Here is an 18,014-nt window from a genome sequence, read left to right on the forward strand (position 1 = left end):
GAAGCAATGGATCGCAGGAAATGGAGAGGCAAAGGACCTGCTAATATGGCAGATAACTGAAGATGATGACATAGTTTTCCCTTTCCTCCTGTAGCGGTGGGGTACGATACTGTGGCACGGAGGTTTCGCTAAGTACCTGGGCTGCAGGAATATACCAGCAAACGAAAGAGAATTTTTTGGAAGTGGTGACTGATACGAGAGCTATCGGAAAGTAGGCAACACTCGACCATTAGATGGAAACCACAGTGGTAATCCGTTGAAGCTTTGTATAGACGTTTTGGTCAGTGCCTCGTGATAGCGTCGCGTCGGTTTTCTTAGTTCTGAACGCAGAGTGAGCACATACAGATGCACAGAAAACTGTCTCCCGCCAAGTGTATATTTACGTCCAGAGATTTCGCCTGATTTCATGCTACGCCACATAACGTAACTGTCAAGCAGTTCCTTATTCGTTATGGTTCTTGGCCGCATCCTGCAGGAGCAATGAGGAGGCTCCTGCAGGCTCCTGCAGCGTTTTCGATGGGCAGTGATCACCCACCATAGAGACCGGACTTTGCTCCCTGTGATTTTCATCTCCGCTCAGAATTCCTGCTGACTATGAATTCAACATTTTGGCACAGACAACGATCTGCAGTCCAGCTTAGAAAATTGTCGGAAAGCACAGGGGACTGGCTTCTATTACGAGGCTATTAAAAGTTGTCACAACGCTACGACAGATGTCTAAGTTAAGTCGGAGCGGCGACTATGTACAGAAGTAGCTCGAAGATGTAGCTAGTTATTGCAACTATGTTTTCATTTTGTTCTGTGATCACAATGTCGCGACTGATCGCTCCTTACTTCCCAAATCGCTCTCGTACTTGAGAACTAACCCTCTCTGACACGGGTTTCCTCGCTTGGTACCTGTACTACACACGTATGGATCATTCGAATAGCAGTCACTGAATCAGAAATGACGGTGAGGTTAGAGAGCCTGTTTTCTCGTATGAGGTTTCGTGTACTCGGAGACTGCACTTCTACGTTGCAGTGGTTATGAGCGGCCCATGCGATAAAGTGGCGCAGCGAAAGAAGAGTAACTGAGTGATTTCAGTCGCTGCTCCAGTATCAAACAACTACGACGCTACGAATGGTACTTCAATGTTTTTCCAAAGATTGTAATTACTCGTATTATACTGCAGCTAACGCGTCGAAAATGTGGGCATAAAATCCATTACGTAAATGTCAAAGTTTCCATTCCGCGATTCCACATGATAATGGCGCAGTTGACATTGTAACAAAAGACTCTATCACTATTGTTAACACTACTCTCTGTATTCACATAAGCAGATTCCAGATTTTTTGTAGTAACATTTACAGAGCTTGTTTTCACACCAAGCACTGGCACTATCAAGAGGTAGCATATCCTTACAAATTTGGGAAATTATTGCTCTCTTGCAGTCTGAAAAATATCCATTAATAGCCGATATTCTTATCGTAATATCTGATATTCAAAGATACTGATAACTTCGCACTTTCAGTGGCACTTTACCTGCTCAGACTAATTAGTGCTCGTTACAATACTGAGGACTGCTCAAAGTAACAAATATTCAGAGTTCTATCGATACCCATAAAATACCTCAACGCCGTAAATACTGTAGCTAACAAACAATCCACTGAAATCAGCAACTTTGGGAAAGGGCACATTATTATGGCCTGGTGCGAGGGAACGAACATCTCGCATACGACGAACCTGGTCGGATGCTAACGTGTTACGGTTGTGAACATCCATGTAAAGTGACTGAAATCGTAATGTACATGGTGTTGGGCTTGCACACCATGATTATGATCACATAACTTAGAAGTCTGACGCTCTTACGCTACGTAGAGCTTGACAAGTGGCAATCGGTGCCAGATCTAACGAAGGAGCACAATACTTGTGTAGGCATAAGTTTTCACAGCAGATCGCTAAACGTACGTCCAACATTGGGCTCGGCAGACTACTCCTGCCTGCTCTCACGTTGAATGAACGACAACTTCTGTTACGATGCCAGTGAATACGGGACCAATCTAAACGTTTCGACTGGTCGTATGAAATTTTGTTACTAGGTCGATGATCGTGTCTGCATACTGTGTCTTCCATATGAGAAGTTTCTCGAAACATTCACCGTGCCACAGATGCAGGCCATTGGGGCTGTATTACATTAAAGAAACATTCACTTGTCTTCCGTGGGACCCGTGGCAGTCATCTAAGGCACCACAATAAACGTGAACTACGTGAGCATCGTTGCGGCCCACTTGCGTCCCTTCATGCTTGATGACTTCCCAGACGGCGGCAGCCGCTTGAGGCAGGATAACTTTTCTTATCAGAAAACTAGAATTGTCTTACAATGGCTCGAGGAGCATGATAGGAGGCGGATGTTGATGTCTTGGCAAGAAAATTCGGATTAGATTAAACCTAATGGAACACATCTGGGGAACTATAGGACGACAGCTGCGCACGTACAAGCCACCTCCTTGCGTGACCTGCGCCTAGATTTCTGGTGCAACAGACACACGGGAAACCTGACAAGGCTTATCAAATGCATGCCAAGCAGAATCAGTACTTTGCTGCACTTCAAAGGCAGACCAACAAGCAGCTAAGCAGGTGGTCAGAATTTTCGGGCTCATCAGAGTATACAGTGTGTCTCTAACTTTGTGGGTCCAAATGAAACACTTGATAGTAAGCCCACGACCAATTATATTGAGACAGGGAACCATTTGTTTGAAACACATATTTATTGTGTTATGGCCATACAAAGTTTACAACAATGTAGCTCATAGTTAGTGTTTAAGTGATGACTCCCAGTCTGAATACATGCATGGCAATGGAGCATGAAATTCCGCTACACTTTCTCAAAAAACCCTGGTGTCTATTGTACCAGGAGACCCCTGGAACGTAGCAAGCAGGTATTAATCCTTTTCTTGTGGTTTCATACACTAGCGCCTTGACATAACCTCAAAAGAAAAAGTCCAAGGTGTGAGGTACGACGATCGCGCTGGCCTTTTAACAGGAGGTCCTATTCCAATCCAAAAATGATGGTACTTCTTGTTCAGTTGCTCACAGATATTAACATCGAAGCAGAGTGGTGCAATGTCGTGTTGAGCCCACATCCTTTTGCATACAACAAAGGGTACAGTCCCTAAGAAGAGGGACAGCACATCTCGCCGGAACACCAGGTAAAGTGGACTAGTCGAACGAGGGACAGCAAATAGCAAGTGTAGAAGTATGAAACGGGAATTTCCCAATGGATGGTCTTAGCCCTTAGCTTAGAGCCCGTGAGACCGCGTCTGCAACTCCATCTGCTTCCTGTAACGGCTGACGAAGATTGTCAACACACAGTAACACAAGTTCCATACATCGGTGTCTCTTTCATACCCATAAGCATGTCTTTTTGTGCCTACGAACTACGATTTTAGGATGGCGTTGGTATTCTGTTATCATTTGAAGAATACTGCTGCAGAATCTCATTGAATGCTTGTCGAAACTTTCGGCGAACATGTTCTTAGGAAAACACAGTTTTTCGAATGGTTTAAGAAATTCAAAATTGGTGATTTTGACGTGAGAAACAATGAGCGAGGGAAACCATCGAAAAAGTTCAAAGACAACGAATTGCAGGTGTTATTCGATGAAGATGATACTCAGACTCAAGAGGAGCTCGCGGAACAATTGAATGTGACACAGAAAGCCATTTATCTTCTGTTGAAAGCTATAGGTAAGGTGCAGAAAGTGGGAATACGGGTTCCGCATGAACTGAATGAAAGACAGCAAACAAATCGAAAGACCACTTGTGAAATGCTGCTCGCCAGATACAAAAAAATGTTTTTTCTCCATCGAGTAGTTACAGGCGGTGAAAGATGGGTATATTTTGAGAATCCTAAGTGGCGTAAATCATAGGTGAAAACATGCAAACCATCGACATCCACTCCAAGACCAAATCGCTTTGCAAAGAAGACAATGCTCTGTGCTTGGTGGGATGAGAAGGGTGTCATATATTGTGAGCTGCTAAAACGTTGTGAAACTCTTAACACTGATCACTACCAACAGAAAATGATCGATTTAAATTGAGGATTACGTGAAAAAGGATTGGAATATGGAAAAAGGCCACACAAAGTCATATTGCTCCATGATAACGCCCCATCACACACAGCAAAACGGGTCAGGGAAACGATCGAGGCGTTCAGTTGGGAAATACCAGGGCATGCGGCTTATTCTACAGACTTGGCTCCGCCCGATTGTCACCTGTTTGATTCATTGGGACACGATCTCGCTGAATAACGCTTCAATTCGTATGAAAATTTACGAAAATCGTTTGCTGACTTCGCTTTTGGCGTATTTTGAATAAAATATTGTTTATCAGTTTCAAACAGTAGACGTGTAATTATTGCCGCCAAATTCCAGATTCATACTTCTACACCTGGTAAGGTACTATCAGGTCATCTTGGACGTGCTCATCCACATGCAGACAGGGACTCGTACTGGTAGTCACTGATGTGGGTGGCGTGGTGATTGTCCTCTCCAGAAATGACAGTTGCGACTGTCGGCAACTCATCACGGGTGAATGAGGCTTCATCCGAGAACAGTACAAACTGGACGAAGTTCAGCACTACAGCATGCGATTGATAATCTATTAACAGAAGTGAAGGCGGCTCTCAAACTCTGTTGGTCTCAGTACCTGGATTTTTTTTATGATAGGAGTCCAATACGTGTTCCAGTAGTACGACTGCCCCCCCCCTCCCGCCCCCTCCCCCGCCCCCCCCCCCCCCCCCCACCGGTAGCTGAGTGGTCAGCGCGACAGAATGTCGATACTAAGGGGGCACGGGTTTGATTCCCGGCTGGGTCGGATATTCTTTCCGCTCAGGGTCTGGGTGTTGTGTTGTCTTATTTATCATCATTTCATCCCCATTAACATGCAAGTCACCGAAGTGGCGTCAGAGGGAAAGACTTGGACCCGGCCAGCGGTCTACCCGACGGGAGGCTCTAGTCACACGACATTTTTAACTAGTACAAGTAAATTTGTGTGCAGTAAGTCTATTTGTTGGTCGGGGGTGTACGCAACAGCTGCTGCCTGTATCAGGGTAAAACAGACGACCGTAAATCTTACGAGAGTGTAGCAGAACTACATTCGTCGGTGCAAAACATCCACTGAGACTGGTTGGCATCGCTTTGAACAATTACTGTGAGCTACGTCGTCGTCATGCGGCGTACGCTGTGTATGTCTACATCACAATAATGGCGCATTTTTGACCATTGGTTCCCTACTTCAATATTATCAGTGGTGCACCCACCATCACCGGTTCCATTTTTACCCAAAAGGTTTGGGACACCCTGTAACGCAGAAAACAAATGTTGGTTGACTTTTCTACGAATCCAGTGACGCCCGGCGCCTTTCACGTTGTTGCATGCGCCTCGCAATGACGCTCTCGCTCCGAATAAACGCAACTGTGACGAAATATGCTTTACTAAATCCTACAAAAATCCTTTCTCGTCCCATGGGCAAAGGGCAGTACTCAGGTATTCTAAGGTTTTTGCAAACTCTTTCCTTCGGTAGACCACACGTCCTCAACATTTTTCATGTGCATCTTCTTCAGCTCACAAACGTCTGTTGTGCGATTACTACATTGGGCAATAGAATTACAGAATCACTTTTCGAAACCTTTTAATTTTCAACCATTGCGACGCTTAAGTTTAAAATATATCTCCAAGATTTATCATCCCTCCTATTTCTCGCGTCCTTCTGTCGCGTGTACACGGTAGAAAGGGGGTGGGCGATGGGGGGGGGGAAGGGATAAGCGACATTGTCACGTTCATAAATGAAACGGAAAAGGGTTAATTGAAGATCCCACAGTTCGGCAAAACTCTTGGAGGCACCAGTCCAACTTTAATGGAAATTTTAAAAATAAACGACTATAGAAGAAGCCTATAACGCACTCCGAGGCACCTACAGGAAGACGACTGGATTTGTACGAGTGCCAATGAGTTGCCTACTCCCAGGCACCTTGGATTAACTTTACGCTTTGTTTATGAGCACGATCAATTTTAATATTCTCACCGAAGGTTTTGCCGAAATGGTGGTCGTACAGGTACCCTTTGCCGTTTTATTGACTTATGTGTCGTCGTCGAAACACCCATGTGTCAAAGTCGAACGTCCCTGCTCTCATCGTGATCATGCCAAACGAGGACGCGAAGTAGGAGGGATGGATATCCATATATTTATTTCCTGCCATAAACCAAGTTCAAATTTCGTCGAAAGGCTTTTAATGGTCCCTAGTGGTTCCAACCTGTACACGACAGCAAACGCTATGTTCGCGCTACTCGCCAAAGGTGTCAGATCACGTATAGTGTTGATGCAGCACACAGGGTCTCTAGAGAAGCGTCGAAACGTCTGAGGACTTTAGAAGTGCCAAAGTTTGTCATTGATGCCCTTTATGACACATCTTGAGACCTTTCTGAGTGGCTGTGTCTGGAATGTTTTCCTTAGCCACCAATAAGAGCAATGTGCTGTGCGTCGCAATTCTAAACTTAAGGGTCAAAACAAATGGTGAAATGTGGGTAAGAGGGGATGTGACGATCTCCTTATCTTGTGAAACGTCCATGATGGCGTTGGGCAAAATCGCGGTGAAAAGTTTGGTGCCAGTGTGACATCATTAATCCCCCTTACACCTCACGTGAACTTCTGAGCTATACCCTTTTTTTTCGTTTCTGTTGACACCTTGCTATTTGAGGTGTCGTCAGCTCGAGGATAACGTCTCAGGATTCCACGCTTTCGCAGAATTAGAGAGAATAGTTTTACACCCTTTTGAGCCAAATTTCAAATTTATGCAAGGCAACGCATGGGAATAACCAGGCTTTGAAAAACTCATCCTTTAATTATGTTGCCCACAGTATTATGTGCTCCTTCCAATTTAAGCCACTCCAGACGCATACTCTCACATCTTCAATGCGTGTGTCTGTTTCGGGTGATTTTTTGGCAATGGATAACAGAGTCTTCCTGTCTATTCATGTACGTTGTGCGTCAACTGACACTCCCTCCAACAAGTTTCGATGCTCTGTGCCTCTTTCGGCACGTCGCTAAAATCTTCTAGGTGTAGCAACTGCTCTCAGTACATCATCATCCGCGACCAGCTTTGCTAAATTTCCGACGTTATCCACTAAAAAAACAAAAAAAAGTCGCATGACGAGGGCCACCCGTAGGGTAGGCCGCTCGCCTGGTGCAAGTCTTTCAATTTGACGTCACTTCGGCGGTGGGGATGAAATGATGATGATGAGGACAACACAACACCCAGTCCCTGAGTGGAGAAAATCTCCGACCCAGCCGGGAATCGAACCTGGGCCCTTTGGATTGACAGTCTGTCCCTCTGACAACTTTTTTTTATTTTTTATTTATTTGTTTCTTTTTTTTGCATTTTGTTCGTTATTGATAGTTGTGTTTGGTCGTTGCGGACGTCGCAAGACATCCTGTTAAAGTTCGTTGGTTGATCGTTCCACTCAGTTTTTTTTTATTATTAGTATTATTATTACGGAGGCCAACAAGCACTCTGACCGAACACGCTGAGCTACCGTGCCGGCACCACTCAGCTACCGGAGGCGGACACGTTATTCACTATGAGACTTTCTTGGCTAAATAAATGTCAACATGCATGACCCACTCACATTAATGTGACCACCTCAACTATGAGACTTTCTTGGCTAAATAAATGTCAACATGCATGACCCACTCACATTAATGTGACCCCCCCCCCCCCCCATGAACCATGGACCTTGCCATTGGTGGGGAGGCTTTCGTGCCTCAGCGATACAGATAGCCGTACCGTAGGTGCAACCACAACGGAGGGGTATCTGTTGAGAGGCCAGACAAACGTGTGGTTCCTGAAGAGGAGCAGCAGCCTTTTCAGTAGTTGCAGGGGCAACAGTCTGTGTGATTGACTGATCTGGCCTTGTAACATTAACCAAAACGGCCTTGCTCTGATGGTACTGCGAACGGCTGAAAGCAAGGGGAAACTACGGCCGTAATTTTTCCCGAGGGCATGCAGCTTTACTGTATGATTAAATGATGATGGCGTCCTCTTGGGTAAAATATTCCGGAGGTAAAATAGTCCCCCATTCGGATCTCCGGGCGGGGACTACTCAAGAGGATGTCGTTATTAGCAGAAAGAAAACTGCCGTTCTACGGATCGGAGCGTGGAATGTCAGATCCCTTAATCGGGCAGGTAGGTTAGAAAATTTAAAAAGGGAAATGGATAGGTTAAAGTTAGATATAGTGGGAATTAGTGAAGTTCGGTGGCAGGAGGAACAAGACTTCTGGTCAGGTGACTACAGGGTTATAAACACAAAATCAAATAGGGGTAATGCAGGAGTAGGTTTAATAATGAATAGGAAAATAGGAATGCGGGTAAGCTACTACAAACAGCATAGTGAACGCATTATTGTGGCCAAGATAGATACGAAGCCCACACCTACTACACTAGTACAAGTTTATATGCCAACTAGCTCTGCAGATGACGAGGAAATTGAAGAAATGTATGATGAAATAAAAGAAATTATTTAGATAGTGAAGGGAGATGAAAATTTAACAGTCATGGGTGACTGGAATTTAGTAGTAGGAAAAGGGAGAGAAGGAAACGTAATAGGTGATTATGGACTGGGGCAAAGAAATGAAAGAGGAAGCCGCCTGGTAGAATTTTGCACAGAGCACAACTTAATCATAGGTAACACTTGGTTCAAGAATCATAAAAGAAGGTTGTATACATGGAAGAATCCCGGAGATACTAAAAGGTATCAGATAGGTTATATAATGGTAAGACAGAGATATAGGAACCAGGTTTTAAATTGCAGGACATTTCCAGGGGCAGATGTGGACTCAGACCACAATCTGTTGGTTATGACCTGTAGATTAAAACTGAAGAAACTGCAAAAAGGTGGGCATTTAAGGAGATGGGACCTGGATAAACTAAAAGAACCAGAGGTTGTACAGAGTTTGAGGGAGAGCATAAGGGAGCAATTGACAGGAATGGGGAAAAGAAATACAGTAGAAGAAGAATGGATAGCTCTGAGGCATGAAGTAGTGAAGGCAGCAGAGGATCAAGTAGGTAAAAAGACGAGGGCTACTAGAAATCCTTGGGTAACGGAAGAAATATTGAATTTAATTGATGAAAGAAGAAAATATAAAAATGCATTAAATGAAGCAGGCAAAAAGGAATACAGACGTCTCAAAAATGAGATCGACAGGAAGTGCAAGATGGCTAAGCAGGGATGGCTAGAGGACAAATGTAAGGACGTAGAGGCTTATCTCACTAGGGGTAAGATAGATACAGCCTACAGGAAAATTAAAGAGACCTTTGGAGAAAAGAGAACCACTGGTATGAACATCAAGAGTTCAGATGGAAACCCAGTTCTAAGCAAAGAAGGGAAAGCAGAAAGGTGGAAGGAGTATATAGAGGGTCTACACAAGGGCGATGTACTAGAGGACAATACTACAGAAATGGAAGAGGATGTAGATGAAGATGAAATGGGAGATACGATACTGCGTGAAGAGTTTGACAGAGCACTGAAAGACCTGAGTCGAAACAAGGCCCCCGGAGTAGACAACATTCCATTGGAACTACTGACAGCCTTGGGAGAGCCATTCCTGACAAAACTCTACCATCTGGTGAGCAAGATGTATGAGACAGGCGAAATACCCTCAGACTTCAAGAAGAATATAATAATTCCAATCCCAAAGAAAGCAGGTGTTGACTGATGTGAAAATTACCGAACTATCAGTTTAATAAGTCACAGCTGCAAAATACTAACGCGAATTCTTTACAGACGAATGGAAAAACTAGTAGAAGCCGACCTCGGGGAAGATCAGTTTGGATTTCGTAGAAATGTTGGAACACGTGAGGCAATACTGACCCTACGACTTATCTTAGAAGCTAGATTAAGGAAGGACAAACCTATGTTTCCAGCATTTGTATACTTAGAGAAAGCTTTTGACAATGTTGACTGGAATACTCTCTTTCAAATTCCGAAGGTGGCAGGGGTAAAATATAGAGAGCGACAGGCTATTTGCAATTTGTACAGAAACCAGATGGCAGTTATAAGAGTCGAGGGACATGAAAGGGAAGCAGTGGTTGGGAAGGGAGTGAGACAGGGTTGCAGTCTCTCCCCGATGTTATTCAATCTGTATACTGAGCAAGCAGTAAAGGAAACAAAAGAAAAGTTTGGAGTGGGTATTAAAATCCATGGACAAGAAATAAAAACTTTGAGGTTCGCCGATGACATTGTAATTCTGTCAGAGACAGCAAAGGACTTTGAAGAGCAGTTGAACGGAATGGATAGTGTCTTGAAAGTAGGATATAGAATGAACATCAACAAGAGCAAAACGAGGATAATGGAATGTAGTCGAATGAAGTCGGGCAATGCTGAGGGAATTAGATTAGGAAATGAGACACTTAAAGTAGTAAAGGAGTTTTGCTATTTGGGGAGCAAAATAACTGATGATGGTCGAAGTAGAGAGGATATAAAATGTAGACTGGCAATGGCAAGGAATGCGTTTCTGAAGAAGTGAAATTTGTTAACATCGAGTCTAGATTTAAGGGTCAGGAAGTCATTTCTGAAAGTATTTGTATGGAGTGTAGCCATGTATGGAAGTGATACATGGACGATAAATAGTTTGGACAAGAAGAGAATAGAAGCTTTCGAAATGTGGTGCTACAGAAGAATGGTGAAGATTAGATGGGTAGATCACATAACTAATGAGGAGGTATTGAATAGGATTGGGGAGAAGAGAAGTTTGTGGCACAACTTGACCAGAAGGAGGGATCGGTTGGTAGGACATGTTCTAAGGCATCAAGGGATCACCAATTTAGTACTGGAGGGCAGCGTAGAGGGTAAAAATCGTAGAGGGAGACCAAGAGATGACTATAGTAAGCAGATTCAGAAGGATGTAGGTTGCAGTGGGTTCTGGGAGATGAAGAAGCTTGCACAGGATAGAGTAGCATGGAGAGCTGCATCAAACCAGTCTCAGGACTGAAGACCACAACAACAACAACCTATCACAAGCCTGAATAACCACCTTTTGCAGTGCGGATGTGCAATGAAGTCAGTGAGGCTGGTAAGGTACCGACAGGGATGTGGAGCCGTGACAACACCTGTGTCAAGTTTCTCGATTGGACTTAAATCCACGGAGTTGGTTGGAAAGATATGGTTAACTCATCCTGGTGCTCTTGCAGGCACGCACATACATTGTCAACTGTGTGACAGGTTGCATTGTCGTATTGGTAGACGCCATCAAGGTGAGAGAAAAAACAAACTGCCTGTTTGCCCATAGTCACCAAGGATACAAGCATATTTGTACTGAAGATGCACTGCGCTTTGCAGAATAACGAGATAACCCAGTACATGCCACAAGAACATTCCTCAGACTATGACGCTCCCTCCTCTGCATCCATTTTACGATTGTTGCGTGGCATTATTCACCAAAGGCCATCTGTCCGATGAACATAATACGTGATTCGTATGAACAGATCACCTGTCACCGGTCACTGGATGTCCAGTTGCACGTCTACTCGCCTGCACACATTTCAGCCCTGTATCTATGGCCTGTGATGCTCCACAGTTGCTTCGGCACCTGTTTTGGATAGCACCCTTTTGCAATGCATGGTGTACTTTGACCATAGCGGCACGAGAACAATTTATAACCTTAGCCGTTTCGGAAATGCATCCACCCTTGGCCAGAAAGCCAATCATCAGATAAATCGCTGTCTTCCCATTATAACTACTGCACAGTTTTTCACGTTCACCCGCCACGCTTTACATATCCTCCATTGGTTGTGCTGCCCCTCCCATCTGTGACTGGTTACTGCACGCTGATGTTGAACAAAGGCAGTCTTCATATTATTGTTACTGGACCGCGTATTTGTTTCACAGACAGTCGTGGAAGATACTTCAGTGTTAATCGTATTCAGAGGATCGTTCCGTTGTAGAAAAAAAATGGTAATCGAGCCACAGTTTCACCTCAATTGTAAGACAATGGAATAGAATCTACAATTATCTGGAGATTTGCCTTAACACCTCCCATTTCTTATCACAAGCTCTCTTGTGGGTTAAACATCACTTTATTTGCACTCAGTCAAATCCGTGATATGACACAAAACAGAGATGATCGTTGAGACAACCAAGAGGGGCGTAGTAATCATAAGGGTTAAAATGTCAGATACAGTCCGATATAATAGTCAAGTAACATTATCAACAGTGTGCTGTAGAGATTAAATTGTATATATAATTTGAACTCGTAGGTGAGCGCCCAACAAACATATTTGCAAACTGTTATCCGAAGTTCAAATGGTTCAAATGGCTCTGAGCACTATGGGACTTAGTATCTGAGGTCATCTGTCCCCTAGAACTTAGAACTACTTAAACCTAACTAACCTAAGAACATCACAGACATCCATGCCCGAGGATGCGGTCGCAAGGTTCCAGCGTGAAGCGCCTAGAACCGCTCGGCTACATCGGCCGGATATTATCCGAAGTAAACAGGAACAGTACTGAGATATACCCCAGAACTCTAGAGGCTTTTGCAGAAGAAGTCTTTTCCTCTGACGTCCTCTCCTAGGGAATCATATGCTGAGGGAGCACGATTTCAATCTCAGCGGCTGCAAAAAACAAGACAGGAAAAACTTCCATTTGACTGAATAGTTAGCCAGACTCCAATCCATGTCAATTCGGGAATTAAGAAGCCACATTCCAAAGAATTATTGCCAGGAGTACGCCAATTGTTGTCCTGGACCCAGCAACATCTCAGTCCGCTGTGGCCTGTATTTGACAATGAAAAGAGCAAGTACTAGTGCAGATAGCCAACATGCAGAGCACGGTCAATTACCTTTGACCTTGATAAGTGCATGTATGACATCATTAAGAAATAGATGTGAGAAATTTGAAAATTTTCGGGGAATTTGAAAAAATTATATTTTTTTCAACTAATCACGTTGCCCTCATGCAGGAGGTGCTCTCTCTCTCTCTCTCTCTCTCTCTCTCACACACACACACACACACACACACACACACACACACAAACGCTTCAAGGTGAAGTGAACGCCATCTTGGATCGTGTAGTCACTTGGTACCACGTACTTCAGTGCCACCTTTAAATGCAAATTACTCAGGATCGCCATAGCAATACTACTTGCGCTCTTATAAGAATGCCTTACATGTCATTAAGAAGTGTAACTGCATTTCACTGAAGTCAATGATGTTTGAATTTTGCATGCATTTAGTAACGCGTAGGCTATACTGAAACACTGTTTGGGGGGCTCTTGAAAAATTTGTGGCAAGCAGCTACGAGCTGAGTGATTTGTTAACTGCTGGTGCCCCTATTTCTACATCTACATCTACATGACTACTCTGCAATTCACATTAAAGTGCTTGGCAGAGGGTTCATCGAACCACAATCATACTATCTCTCTACCATTCCACTCCCTAACAGCGCGCGGGAAAAACGAACACCTAAACCTTTCTGTTCGAGCTCTGATTTCTCGTATTTTATTTTGATAATCATTCCTACCTATGTAGGTTCGGCTCAACAAAATATTTTCGCATTCGGAAGAGAAAGTTGGTGACTGAAATTTCGTAAAAAGATCTCGTCGCGACGAAAAACGTCTTTGCTGTAATGACTTCCATCCCAATTCGCGTATTATATCTGCCACACTTTCTCCCATATTACGTGATAATACAAACGAGCTGCCATTTTTTGCACCCTTTCGAGGTCCACCGTCAATCCCACCTGGTAAGGATCCCACACGGCGCAGCAATATTCTAACATAGGACGAACGAGTGTAGTGTAAGCTGTCTCTTTAGTGGACTCGTTGTATCTTCTAAGTGTCCTGCCAATGAAACGCAACCTTTGGCTCGCCTTCCCCTCAATATTATCTATATGGTCTTTCCAACTGAAGTTGTTCGTAATTTTAACACCCAGGTACTTGGATTTCTTTTGGAACTCATGTGGATCACCTCACACTTTTCGTGTTTTGGTCGTGTTTGCAGTGGCTGCTGTTAAAGGCCAGCGTGTTTGTGAAAACTCATGTTTTAAACTGGGGAAAGCCGGTGCATAAGCGCACCAGATGTTGAAACAAGTTGCTTTAGGTCAGACACAATCTGACGAGTGGTACAATTGTTTCAGAAACTGGCAAACATCGGCTTGAGACAATGACCTTTCCGATCGGGTATCGACTAGCATCACATGTTAATAAAATGAGAGGTATGTTTCTGCAGGATCGTAGGCAGACCAACCAAGAATTCTGCAATATCTTGGGTACACGTATTGGTTCAGGTGGACATATTGTGGAGGAAGAAATCAACATGAGAAGCATTGCGGCGAAGTTTGTATCACAAATCCTTAAAAACGATCACAAACAACATAGTATCGACGTCTGGATGAAACGTAAACAACTGGTCCAACGTGAGCCATCATTTGTTGCAAAGGTATTCGCTGATGACGAAAACTGACTTTGTTGCCATGACTCTGAAACTAAACAGCAATCGTCACAAACGAGAAATGCTCCTTACCCTCGGCAAAGAATGCTTGACAATTCAAGTGTAACATAAGTCGCTGTTGGCCTTCTGTTCTTTTTTTTTCATGTTGATGGAATTGTTCGTAAAGAGTGGCTAGTGTTTGATACGGGGGGGGGGGGGGGGGGGGGAGTTTCAAGTAGAATCACTGATGTTATAAACACACTAACAAAGAAAGTCTTCCAGGATGCATTTCAAAGTGGCAGAAACTATGGCACATGTATATTCTCTACCAGGAGAACTACACTGAAGTTGATGGTGCATAGCTCGGTACGATGTAATAATTTTAATTAACTTATTTCTGCACTATTCTGATATCACCTTGCAAAAATTCACTTAAAGTAACCTCACGTGTTTCTGTATATATTCATACAACATCAAAAGATATTAATTATTCCAATACTACAAAATTCTGGTTCCTTTTGAACATCACTTATCTGAAGCTATTTTTCGGTATTTTGAGTTGTCTATAAAATAATCAGTGCCTCAAAGCCCGATGTACCTCCCCATCATCCACCGTTATGAAAACTAAAGAGAGAAATGGGCTTTCACCAACACTGTAATCGCAGGAGTGGGTGTCATTGCGATATTGACACATTTTGTTTTCCATTTGTAATTGCTTGATTTCCAGACGATGGCTTCCAGCAGCTGGGCTGCTACCCCGTATGAAGGATGATTTAGCTGCCCTACCGATAGACCGATAGATTTTATGCAACCCACAACACCTTCAAAAACAAATCACAAGATTTCCATATGCTCTCTGTCGCTACGTGCAAGCTTTTATTTCTATAGTAAAGAACTGAACAAGGTCTTTTTAAGAAATTTAATGTAGATAAATTCTGTACTGGAATTTGTCTTCGCTGGAGACAATGGTTTTCGAGTTATTTGAAGATCGCTTTAATGGTTGCACATTGAGAGTTGGATATAATCCATCGGTAAGGGCAGCTGAGTCAACATGTCTATATCTATTATTTACACACATCTTTGAACAATTGACTGTTCTACCTATCAAGTCTCTGTTGAACCGTGCGGGGACTATCAGAAGAGCTTTCATATCAACTGCCTGGGGTAACAGAAATGACCTCTTAATAGAGCAGGATAGTGTAAGTGATTTGGGGATAGAAAACAATGGTGTTGGATGAAAGTCAGGAAACTCTATTAAGTCGCAATGACTGTGGAAATGTTGATTCATCACAATCCAGAACGCAGGATCCAGCCTATACCAGCCTGTGGTATATAATGAGCGTTCCTAACACCTTAAAACTGTATAATCTACCGGTACTTAGCTCAGATCTTTGTCGTTCATGGACAGCCTTCAAATAGCGAAGTTATACAAGCACTACTTTTGTCCCACCTTATAGTTACAGACGATTACTGCATGTCACCATATTTTTCAAAATATGCGGAAGCAAAAAGAACGTGTAAGATCCCGTAGAGTAAATCATCAGAGATGGAGCACATGCTTGGATGAAAGAACGATGGGGAAAGAAACTATCGCTGTTCTTTCTTCAAAGGAACACGCTCGGATTTGCCATTGGCGAATCAGGGAAAACGAAAATCTGGGTAGCCGGAGAAGGATTTTGAACCACAGTTCTCCTGAATGCGAGTCTAGTGTCTTTTGCAAGCTCTACAAACTACAACTTTAGAAATTTTATATGGCTATAACGTGGGGATCAGTTTTAGAGAGTATCTGCTCTGTAATAAAACTTTTTGGTCGATTAAACATTAGTGCTAGAGCTAAGATGACAATGAAAGTGAAAATTGCCGCTAGAGCGGAAAACGGAGACGTGTGCTCCAATCTCGACCCTGCAAAATGTTTGAATATGTGGCTTACGGTTATCGCATTGTCTAGTACCACAGCACATCCACTCATGATAGCTGAATATACACTCCATTTATTCAGCATGAAAACATAGTGTACATCATGCTGTAAATCCTCATTCGTCAACGTTTTCCCACTCTCTAGCGTAACTGAAAAAAGTGAATTTGTTGCTCTAAGGGGATAACATAAGAAATATGAATTTCTCTCATATTTCACAGCTGAAGGTTTACGTGGGTACGATGGGTTTATAAGAAAAATCGACTTTACTGTCTCTATGGAACCAAAAACAGGCAGTAGACGATCTGCGATGCTTCACTGAAATTGTTCGACACAAAAAATGATAATAAATAACAAATTAATTAAAATATTTTACGAATTTCATGGCTAACAGCTGTCATACAACTCATCTGAGCATATAGGTACTTTTACTCGCATTGATTTTTTTTTTTTTTTTTTTTTGGAATGATACGTTTTACTGAGGATCATTCCTGGTATAGAGAATTTTCACCTTATTTCTCTATCAGAAATGTGAACAGTCCGTAAGCTTCCGAACCTGAATAATATAAATTGTACACAAATTACACAACAAATGAAGGTGAAAAATGTTTCAGTAGCGCGCTTCAAGGACTTATTAAGTGTTTGATATTTTAACAGCAAGGAATGTGCAAGTGGACGGAATTTTGCGCTATTGGAGAGTTAACTGACCAGAATGTGAGGCAGTCGATACCTCGAAAGTCGTGCCTGCACAAATCAACCGACTTCCATTCCTATCTTCTTCCAGTCTGCTCTTGTGTTCCGTTTCAATAGACTCAAATCTTCTGCATTGTTAGCCTCCACAGGATTCTTACACCCTATCAGCCGGTTATCAATACGGAGGAAGTACGCACGTTACACGGCATTTCAAGTTTTACGTCATTGCTTTTATATAGTTGGTGTCTACCAGATCTCATAATATATCGCACGTGGTGTTACCGGCCTGGCTCATTCAGCGGTCACGCTTCGTACACCTTTACAAACACCTTTTGGATGTACTCTATTTTACTGTGACAGCCCACTATTGTGGTTTGACATTTAACGTGGATAACTACCTGAAAACTGGAAGTCCCTAATTGTCTACCTACATTTTGAAAATGTTACCATTATAAATCTGAAGATGCGTCTATACTGATGTGAAACTGGAAGTGGCGAATACAACTTCTTTGTTACAGTTATATAGCTTTTGGAAGCACCCCATCATTCTTTACTTTTTAATTGCTGTAATTTTTATGAGAATGTGAATCCTTACTGGATGTTGAAGGTTGTTATTTTCTTTATTAAGATTGTAGGCTCAATAAGAAAATACATTCCCAAAAATGTTATCTCATTTCACATGACAATATGAGCTACACTAAAGTAATCACACTTTATTACATTTATAACAACAATAAACGTTTAAAAGTAGCTTAAAATCTTGTATTTTAGTTATTATTCACAAAATCAGATTCTCCAGTGCTCAGTTGTTGTGGTCTTTAGACAAGATACTGGTTTGATGGTGCTATCCACGCTACTCTATCCTGCGCAAGCCTCTTCATCTCCGAATAACTTCTGCAACCTACATCGTTCTGAATCTGCTTAGTGTATTCGTCTCTTGGTCTC

The 18,014-nt window shown here is 42.8% G+C and overlaps 1 protein-coding gene across 1 annotated transcript in view; it reads left to right on the forward strand.

Moving 5' to 3' along the window:
* Positions 1-18,014, forward strand: part of LOC126267201 (facilitated trehalose transporter Tret1-like) — a 122,457-nt gene that overhangs the window by 76,832 nt on the left and 27,611 nt on the right. The window lies entirely within an intron of this gene.

This window comes from Schistocerca gregaria, chromosome 4 (assembly GCF_023897955.1).
Source record: "Schistocerca gregaria isolate iqSchGreg1 chromosome 4, iqSchGreg1.2, whole genome shotgun sequence".
Taxonomy (NCBI): Eukaryota; Metazoa; Arthropoda; class Insecta; order Orthoptera; family Acrididae; genus Schistocerca; species Schistocerca gregaria.